Source organism: Dipodomys spectabilis, unplaced genomic scaffold (assembly GCF_019054845.1).
Source record: "Dipodomys spectabilis isolate Male_0828 unplaced genomic scaffold, ASM1905484v1 ptg000030l, whole genome shotgun sequence".
Taxonomy (NCBI): domain Eukaryota; kingdom Metazoa; phylum Chordata; class Mammalia; order Rodentia; family Heteromyidae; genus Dipodomys; species Dipodomys spectabilis.
Genome location: NW_024870707.1, coordinates 2,676,694 through 2,687,294, shown reverse-complemented (window position 1 = coordinate 2,687,294; position 10,601 = coordinate 2,676,694).

The following is a 10,601-nucleotide window of genomic DNA, read 5'->3' as shown; positions in this document are numbered from 1 at the left end:
ACCTAGGTGGTATACACATCAGCATAGGCCTAACAAGCGCGCTCCAGGCTGGGGCCGGAACCAGGCCCGGGGATCCGGCGCCTGAACAACAAAAAACTGAGCATACGCCTCAACAGAGGGGAGAAAATAAACAACACTCCCCGGGAAGCACGCCTGTGACAACAAAAGACCTGGAGGCTCAGGACAAGAGAAGCCCAAACCCCACCAAAACTCCACCCATATACCCTAGGCTGGGAATTGGGCAACACAGGCTGCCAGCACCTGATAGTAAGCAGGAGCTCAGGCTGATAAGGCAGCTAAGCAATAGAGTGATAGTCTTGGATGTATGAGGCCCTGGATCTGATTCCTCAGCATTACAAAAGCAAAAAGGGTCAGAAGTGGTGCTGTGGCTCAAATGGTAGGGTGCCAGCCTTGAGCTGAAGAGCTGAGGGACAACACCCAAACCTAGAGTTCAAGCCCACAACCAGCCCAAAACAAACAAAAACACATCAGGAGCCCATAGCAGACTCCAGTATTTGGGAGAATGCATCCAGAGCATCTGATCTTCCCAAGAGCACCCGTAGGAGCAAACACAAGCAGTCTAGGCTGCTCAACCCTTCCAAAGGCGGGAATTGCCAGCAATCTACAGCAGAGAGCTGAGAATCCTAAGTAAGTCAGAATAGCAGCTGGAAATAGGCTCCCAACAGAACCCAGATCAGGCACAGACTCTCTCTACCAATACAGAATCAGCAACCAATCAAAGACAGACACACCAAAACAAAATTGAAGAGCAGTCTCCTGAACCCCCATGCGAAAATCACAGAGAAAAATCACAAGGTTTACCACCACCCAGGACAGCAAGCTCACCTCAAAAGCCAGCAGCCATGCAGGGGAGAGCCCCAGTGGGAGCAAAGCAGGAATGGAAGACAAAAGCTACATCCAAGGGTTGCTGGAGGCAATGACTCAAGAAATAAAGCGAGAAATGGATCAGAAATTGAAAGAGCACAAGGATGAACTATCAAAAGATATACAGCATATCAAACAAAAGTTGGATGCAAAAATAGAAGCTGCACAAACCTCAGTAAGAAGTGAGATAAATGCCAAATTAGAGGTAATGCATACCTCATTGAGAGGTAAGATCAGTACTCTGAGAATCCATAAAGGGATCCATTTCCTCCATGAAAACCACAATAGAAGCCACGGTCAACAGAGTGAATGAAATGGAAGGTAGAATATCAGACACAGAAGACAGAATACACCAACTGGACCAAAAAGTGACAGATATGGAAAAATCACTCAAACCAAAGGGAAATTCAAGAGCAAGCAGATAATGCCAAAAAATCTAATCTTCGCATAATCGGAGTGGACGAAGGTGAGGAATTCCAGAGCAAGGGAATGCAACACGTATTTAACAAGATAATCAATGAAAATTTTCCCCACCTCAAAAACAACCATCTTAACTATATTACAAAAGCTTATAAAACACCCAACAAGCAAGATCCCAGGAGAAACACTTCTAGACACATTATAGTAAAAAGATAGATCTGAATAATAAGGAAACAATCCTGCATGCAGCAAAAATGAAGAAGGAGCTATACTACAATGGGAAAAAAAATTAGAATCACTGCAGATCTCTCCACACAAACAATGAATGCAAGAAAAGCCTGGGAAAGCACCATACGAGCCCTGAGAGCCAATAACTGCCAACCCAGACTAATATACCCGGCAAAGCTAGCATTCACATTCGATGGAGAACTGAAAACTTTTAATAGCAAAGAAAAACTAAATGAATACATAAACATTAAGCCAGCATTACAAAGAATTCTAAGAGGGGGGGACACAACATGAAGAAAGCAACCAGGAACTGGGACCTGCCCCAAACAGGCATTACTCAAAGTCTAACTGAACAAGCACAGGAGGAAAGGAAAGAAGAAAAACTTAGGAAAACAGAATGGCAGGGACAACAATGCATCTCTCTATACTTTCTCTTAATATAAATGGGCTGAATTCGCCAATTAAAAGAAAACGAACTGAGGACTGGATCAGAAAACAAGACCCATCCATCTGTTGCCTTCAGGAGACCCACCTCTCAGCCAAACATACAAACAAACTCAGAGTGAAGGGGTGGAAAAGGATCTACCAATCAAATGCCCCCAGTAAGAAAGCAGGTGTAGCTATCCTGATATCTGACAAAATAAACTTTTCATTAAAATCAGTACAGAAAGACAAGGACGGACACTACATATTAATAAAGGGAACAATCCAAGAGGAGGATATAACCATCATCAACTTATATGCTCCAAATATTGGTGCACCCAGATATGTCAAACAAATACTCTCAAACTTGAAGAATAAAATAGATCCCAATACGATAATACTAGGAGACTTTAACACGCCACTCTCACCAAAAGACAGGTCTACCAACCAGAGAATTGGCAAAGAAGCTACCGAATTAAGTGAGGCCATACTTCAAGTGGAATTAACTGACATCTACCAAGTATTTCACCCTAAAACAACACAGTACACATTCTTCTCAGCAGCTCATGGAACTTTCTCCAAAATAGACCATATCATAGTTCATGCAAGGAACTTAAGCAAATACAAAGGGATCGACATAATCCCCTGTATCCTATCTGACCACAGTGGAATCAAGCTAGCTCTCAATAACAAAGCATACCGCAGAAATTTCTCTAATACATGGAAATTGAACAGCACACTCCTTAACAATGCCTGGGTAACAGAAGAGATCAGAGAAGAAATAAAGCATTTCCTACAACTCAATGAAAATGAAAACACCTCACAAAGAAACTTGTGGGACACAGCAAAAGCAGTCCTGAGGGGCAAATTTATTGCCCTCAGTGCCCACATCAAGAGAATGAAGACAGACCAAGTAAATAATCTCATTTTGCAATTAAAACAGCTAGAAAAACAAGAAAAAATGGGACCTAAAGCTACTAGACGAAGCCAGATAACCAAATTAAGAGCAGAGATTAACCAATTAGAAAATCAGAAAACCATAACCAAAATAAACCGAACAAAAAGCTGGTTCTTTGAAAAAATAAACAAAATTGATGGCCCATTGGCAAGATTAATTAAAAAAAGAAGAGAGGAAACCCATATTAATAGGATTAGGGATTCCACAGGAAACATCACAACACGTACCCAAGATATCCAAACAATTCTAACAGACTACTTTCAAAAGCTATACTCTCTAAAGGAAGAAAATCTGGCAGAAATGGATGCATTTTTAGAGAAATACAAGTTGCCCAAACTGAGCAAAGAAGAAGTTAACCAATTAAATAAGCCAATATCCTATAATGAGATACAGGAAGCTATCAAAAGTCTTCCAACAAAAAAAAGCCCAGGACCAGATGGATTCACAGCAGAATTCTATAAGACCTTTAAACAAGAACTAATACCCATACTCCTCAAGCTCTTCAGAGAAACAGAGAAGGAGGGAGCTATCCCAAACTCATTCTACGAAGCCAATATCACACTCATCCCCAAACCAGGCAAAGACCCAACCAAAAAGGAGAATTACAGGCCAATTTCCTTGATGAACACAGATGCAAAGATCCTTAACAAGATTCTAGCTAACAGAATCCAGAAACACATAAAAAAAAAAATACACTATGACCAGGTAGGCTTCATCCCAGAGACACAGGGATGGTTTAACATACCTAAGTCAATAAATGTAATCCAACATATCAATATAGCCAAGGTCAAGAATCACATGATTATCGCCACAGATGCAGAAAAGGCCTTTGATAAAATTCAACATTCATTCATGCTAAAAGCTCTGGAGAAAATAGGAATAGAAGGAACATTTCTAAAAACAATAAAAGCCATTTATGACAGACCAATAGCCAATATTATACTTAATAGGGAAAAGCTACAACCAATCCTCCTAAAATCAGGAACAAGGCAAGGATGCCCACTGTCTCCACTCCTCTTCAACATAGTCCTAGAACCCTTAGCCAGGGCAATAAGGCAAGAAAAAGACATTAAAGTGATCCGCATAGGGAAAGAAGAAGTTCAACTATCCCTTTTTGCAGACGACAAGATACTATACCTCCACGATCCCAAAAACTCCATCCCCAAACTTTTAGAAATCATAAGTCACTTTGCCAAAATAGCAGGATACAAAATAAACCCACAAAAATCAGTTGCCTTCCTATATACTGATAACGTACAGGAAGAGAGGGAAATAAAGGGAGCAACCCCATTCACAATAACCTCCCAAAAAATAAAATATTTAGGAATTAACCTAACCAAAGATGTAAAAGAACTATTTAATGAGAACTATAAAAAGTTAAAGAAAGAAATTGCAGAAGACACTAAGAAATGGAAAGACCTCCCATGCTCCTGGATAGGCCGACTTAATATAGTAAAGATGGTAATACTTCCAAAACTAATATACAAATTCAATGCAATTCCTATTAAAATCCCAATGACGTACATCACTGAACTACAGAAAACAGTCCAAAAATTTATTTGGAACAACAAAAGACTTAGAATAGCCAAAACAATTCTAAAGACAATATGGGAGGGCTATCCATGCCGAACTTCAAACTCTACTACAGAGCTATAATAACAAAGACAGCATGGTACTGGCACAAAAACAGACCCGAAGACCAATGGAACAGAATAGAAGATCCAGAAATAAATCCACAGGCCTACAGCCAGCTGATATTCGACAAAGGAGCCAAAGACATACAATGGAAGGAACACAGCCTCTTCAACCACTGGTGCTGGGAAAACTGGGCAGCCACATGCAGAAAACTAAAAGTGGACCCCAGCCTATCACCATGCACCAACATCAACTCAAAATGGATTAAAGACCTTAACATTAAACCTGAATCTCTGAAACTACTTCAGGACAGAGTAGGAGAGACACTTGAACTAATAGGCACAGGAAGGAACTTCCTGAACGGAGTCCCAGGGTCACAACAAGTTGAAGAGAGACTCGACAAATGGGACTACCTTAAAATAAAAAGCTTCTGCACAGCTAAATCTATCGCAACTAAGCTAGAAAGACAACCAACGAATTGGGAAAAAATATTTACCAGCAATATATCAGACAAGGGGTTAACATCCTGTATATACAGGGAACTCAAGAAACTAATCCCTCCCAAACCTAACAAACCAATTACTAAATGAGCAAGGGAACTAAAGAGGGACTTCTCAAATGAAGAAATAAAAATGGCAAAGAAACACATGAGGAAATGTTCATCATCCCTGGTGGTGAAGGAAATGCAAATTAAGACAACCCTGAGATACCGCCTTACCTCAGTCAGAATGTCCCACATCCACAAATTTGTCCCACAACGACAAATGCTGGAGGGGATGTGGAGAAAGAGGAACCCTATTACACTGTTGGTGGGAATGTACACTTATACAACCACTTTGGAAAGCAGTCTGGAGGGTCCTTAGAAAGCTAAAGATTGACCTCCCTTACGACCCAGTCATACCACTTCTAGGCATCTACCCTGAACAACAGGAACCAATATACAAGGACACGTGCACCTCCATGTTTATTGCAGCACTGTTCGCAATAGCTAGGATATGGAAACAACCTAGATGTCCCACCACAGATGAATGGATCCAAAAATTGTGGTATCTATACACAATGGAATATTATGCAGCCATTAGAAATGACAAAATAATGGCATTTGCAGGGAAATGGATGGAGCTAGAAGGAATCATGTTGAGCGAGGTAAGCCAAGAACGAAGAGACAAACGATACATGGTCTCCCTGATAAGTGGATGCTAAATCCAAAATGTTAGGTGATACGACAAAACTAACAGGACTTGAGAAACAAAGAACTCCCACTCATCTGGTTGAACCACTACTAAATATCCCCATGCTGCTGATCACAAATATGGTATATAACATGTGAACACTGTTATATATTACAGACTGTGATAGACAATTTGCTCCAGGAAAGTTAGAATGAACTTGTGACTTTGAAATTATGTAATCACTTAATCACAATCAAAAAAAAAAAAAAAAGAACCTCAGGGAAGGGAAGGAGGGAGGGGATGGTAGGGGGAAAACAATGGAGGGGGTAACAATGTTCAAGAGGAAGTGTACTCATTACCTCACTCATGTAACTGTAACCCTCTGTATAGTATCTTTACAATAAAAAAAAAATAAAAAATAAAATGTATGCAGAAAAAAGTATGTAAGAATTTTTCATGGGACACTGGCAACTCATTTAATCCTCGCTTCTCAGGAGGCTTATATGTCTAGGATCATGGTTCAAAGCCAGCTGGACAAAACAGTGCATGAGACTATATAACCAATTAACTAGCAAAATACCCAGCTGGAGGCATGACTCAAGTGGTAGAGGTGCAGCCATGTGCAAGAAAGCTGAACAAGAATAATAAGGCCTGAAGTCAAACATGAGTTTTAGATAAAAGTGAATTCATATATTCTTTTAAACCAGGAATATTTTTTTTAAATACTGACAGATTTGACTATAGAAATATAAAAATGTGGGCTGGGAAGGTGGCTCAGTGGTAGAGTGCTTGCCTCGCATGCATGAGGCCCTGGGTTCAATTCCTCAACACCACATAAGCAGAAAAACCGGAAGTGGCGCTGTGGCTCAAGTGGTAGAGTGCTAGCCTTGAGCTGAAGAGCTGAGGGGCAGCACCCAGGCCCAGAGTTCAGACCCCATGACTGGCAAAAAAAAAAGAAATATAAAAATGTTGCTTCAAATTCTATAATCATTTCATAGTTTTATAAAATCAAAAGTAAATCACCAGATAGGAAACTTGTATACTGTAAAGAAAATTTTATACCTATATCATTTTGATATATTTGATATATTTTATACATATATAATCACAAAAATCTGTTTGGCAAAGAAGAAATCTGATCAAATAATGTAAACTGAATGCAAACCATCTTAAATAATGTAAGCTGAATGCAAACCATCTTAAATGGGTTAATTAATATTCTAAGTAGATTAAACTTAGCAAATCTCAGTGAAAGTAGACAAATGAAAACAACCTTTCCGTCAAATTGCCACTTATATTATCATTGTCAAGGGCACTTTGCTGAGAATGAGTCAATCAAGTATTCTCAAAGACTTGTCAGTGACAAATCTGTCAACAGATTCATGGATGGTTTCATGCCAATCTCCATGAATACCAACATTTAAAATGTGTGTACCTACTGACTCAACAATACAGCTCCCATGAAGTCAACAACCAAAAAGCTCATTGCAGAATCACTTATTAAGGGAAATGTTTACATGTTGAGGAATACTGAATGCATCAATTTTTGTAAATCTTAATAAAGTAACATCATATAATAAAAAGAAACCTGGCAATAAAGTATATTTATGTGAACTCATATAAAAACTTTCAAGATACTGAGGATACAAAAACAAGTTTTATATAGAAAAATGTAACCACTTATACTGGACAAGAATAAATACTTGATGAATCATAGAAATATGGTGCAGCACTGGACTCTGAGACGCTGTGAAAAGTCTAAAGAGTGATGAGGATTTTTTCAAGTTTTATCATTTTGTATGTATACATTTTATCTTTATATTGTATATTAAGAGGTAAGTCTTTTCACTGAATACTCATGTAACTGAAATCAAATAGACATAGTATTCTACAAAATAACCTATATGCAATGTGATATATCTTACTGTGTTATTTTGTATGATAAAGAGAATGAAAATTTCAAAAATAATATAAAAGTAAATAAAAAATAAAAATGAATGCAATAATTGGAATCACTTTGGTTAATTTTATTAATATTGTTGTGTGTATGTGTATGTGTGCATGTGTGTTGGGGGAGTACTTTTCCTGTGAATTGTATCCTTGAGCCGAGTGCTATCACCTTAGCTATTTTTGCTCCAGGCTTTCAATCTGTCACTTGAACCACAGCTCCACTTCTGGCTTTTTGCTGGTTAATTGGAGATAAGAATCTCATGGACCTTCCTGCCCATGATGGCTTCAAACCACAGTCCTCAGATCTCAACCTTCCAAATAGCTAGGAGTACAGTCATGAGCCACTAAGACCCAGCTTTTCCATTAATTTTATTCAATTAATCTAAAAACGCTTTAAAAGTAAAATATATTAAGGGCCGTTCCAACTTGGGAATAATATCAAAAGAGTGAATCAATCTAGTAGGATTTTTGAATAAGATAAGAGAACATGCCCTAAGTATAATTATCACATTTCATGGTCCAATATGTATTATTTATTGACTCACTATTACAGACGTGTTATGCCTTTCTAATACACTGATAAATAGATAACAGAAGAGAAAGTGTGATTAATAACACAATATACCTTCATATTTTGTACTTACTGTAGAGCAATGATGAGAACAAATTTCAACAGCCAATTGGAGATGGCTTCTCAGCACAAGGGAACTGTGCCCAGGAGGAAAGCAATTGTTCTCATGGTGGGTGACTTGCTTATTAACTACTTTTTCTAAATTCCACTTGAGGACCTCCTTTGCTGCAATTTCAGCTCTGAGTTTCTCAGCATGTAGATTTAGGGGCTCAAATGGGGGTGGAGGCTGTATGAACATGCTCGGTGATTTGTTGCTGAGTGGTCTGCCAATGATGTTTTTGACTCTTACATTTTTGATTGCTGCATTGAAAAGTGATGTCTGTTCCTACCCAGACAACCAAGATAAAGGTTGACACAGTTATTTTTAATGAACATATTTTTATAAATACCAGTCATCGCTATGGATGCTAAGTATAAATGAAAGTTTTCCATATTTTCCAGTATAATATAACAAGTAGATATATGTCATTAAACATGAGAAATTCCTACAAAATATTGATTTTTTTAAGCTATTAGATCATTTACGTAGCAAATCCTAAAGTGTTTAACTGGAAATCTGGCATGTGAAATAAGGAAATAAATGAAGAATTTTGATGTTAAATATTCCATAGTCACTTGGAAAATGCAATGCACATATATTTAATTAACTTTACCTAAATAACAAGTACAAAAACAAATAAAAATGTTAAGCATTTGTGCAATTAAAGATTTTAATGACTAAAACAAAGCTATTTCTTGATTTTGAAGTATTCAGGTACAATTATACATTTAATACTGTTAGTTAAAAACCTTGATAGAGCCTTCCAAAGTTATTTCAAACAAGAAAACATTATTTGATAAGATTATTGAATGGGAAGAATTTTGTTAGATATCCATATAACATTATGAATGGATCAAGAAAATGTGGTATATATACACAATGGAATTCTATGCCTCCATCAAAAAGAATGACATTGCCCCATTTGTTAGGAAATGGAAAGGCTTGGAAAAAATTATATTAAGTGAAGTAAGCCAAGCCCAAAGAAACAACGGTCCCATGGTTTCCCTTATTTGCAATATCTAGTATATGTATGAGTCAAGCAGGAAAGGTCAGATAATGTGATGCTAGGAAAATGAACCCTTAGCTAAGTATTTAAATGTTTTTTTCTTTCATGCATTTGTTTCTAACTCATTTATAAGATTATTTCTTTGTAGCTTTGTATGTCCCTCCCCCAGAGTACAATCCCTGCTTTCACTATATTTGATGTCGGTATAATTTGTGGAGGAGATGGGGAAAAGGATACAGGTGGACCCGATGCAACTATGAGAAGTACAAGTCGTCATGTCAAAAACGAACTTTACAACTTTGGTGGGGGAGGGGCGTGATTTGGGGTGGGGGGGAGGCTGGGAAGGGGTGTGAAGGGTAAACAAAGGAGGAGGCTGCAATGCTTGATAAGAAATGCACTCATTATCTTGCCCATGTAATTGTAACCCCTCTGTACAGTATGTTCACAAAAATAAAAATTAAAATTAAAAAAAAAACTAGAAATAACCAGTTGATAGAGACAAAGGGGTTGAAATACCATAATAAAGGCCAATGCATATTCTACAAAATTAAGAAAATTGGAGAAAGTGATGTGGTTTGCATAAATAGAGGAGAATGAATGAAAATTAGTGACTTTGGTCAGGATTTATTATATTTATATACTACTTTGTTGAATGGAAACTCCTTTATACAACTACTTAAAGATAAAAATAAAATTTTACAAAGAAAGAAAGAAAAATAAACATTTGATAACAACTAAGTTTAGAAATATTTCAATGTACTCTAACAACAACAGATGCTGGAGGGGATGTGGACAGAAGGGAACCTTACTTCATTGTTGGTGGGAATGTAAACTTGTTCAACCACTTTGGAAAGCAGTATGGAGGTTCCTCAAAAGACTTCACATAGAGCTCCCCTATGACCCAGCAATCCCACTTTGGGGCATTTACCCAAATGTTTACAAACAAGACCACACTAAAGCTACCAACACAACTATGTTTATTGCAGCATTATTTACCATAGCTAAGATATGGAACCAACCCAGATGCCCCTCAGTAGATGAATGGATCAAGAAAATGTGGTATATATACACAATGGAATTCTATGCCTCCATCAGAAAGAATGACATTGCCCCATTTGTTAGGAAATGGAAAACTTGGAAAAAATTATATTAAGTGAAGTAAGCCAGACCCAAAGAAACATAGGTCCCATGGTTTCCCTTATTTGCAATAACTAGTATATGTCTGAGTCAAGCAGAAAAGGTCAGATAATGTG